Raw genomic sequence first — 772 nt, 5'->3', positions numbered from 1 at the left:
TTTAGGTTCTTGCTGCTTCTATTTTAGTATTGTGCCTCTTTCTAAAGTTTCTGGCCTGGATATCTGGCACTCCATCTACTAACTTGGGCTGAAGTAACTTTCCTGTGGTTAGTAACAGTGACTGAATGCATTGGCCAAAGACACTTCAACGGGTGATGAGTTGCATCTTTCTGTTGAGGTATTTCTTCACTCCAGTAGGGCTAATAGACGATCACCATCGCCTTCCTTTGCTTTTTGGGAAAGTTTTATAATCTTCACTGCATTTCCTGCTTTATCATTTGACTGATAATGGAAAGGGGAGGATTTACAAGTTAGACATGCCACTTTTTTGCTAGCTTTGGGATGAGTACTGAGAACCACAATCTCCTACCACAATGTCTGAAATACCATACCGTGCAAATTTACTTTTGATCTTACTCATAACAGTTTGTACTTCTAAAACTTCTAAGGCGTTAACTTCAAAATATGAAGAATAATAATCTCTTGAAATCAAATAATTGCATTTTCCAACACTGAAATTATCCTTACCAACGTCTGATCAAGGCAGTGAAGGAAAATCATGTGATTTCAGATATTCTTTTGCTCGTTTTTTATCATACTTTTTACAAATTTGGCAAGAAGCAACATAGTTCTTCAACGCTGCACACATGTGAGACCAATAGAAAATATCTAGACCATATCATTATGAGCATAAGGAATCTGCTTCAACATATATAACCTTAAACAAGAAAGAACAAGAAAAAAGGACCCCTAAAAATCATATCATTTTAAA

This window comes from Macrobrachium nipponense, chromosome 38, assembly GCF_015104395.2.
Source record: "Macrobrachium nipponense isolate FS-2020 chromosome 38, ASM1510439v2, whole genome shotgun sequence".
NCBI lineage: Eukaryota > Metazoa > Arthropoda > Malacostraca > Decapoda > Palaemonidae > Macrobrachium > Macrobrachium nipponense.
Note: the sequence above shows the minus strand (reverse complement) of the source record.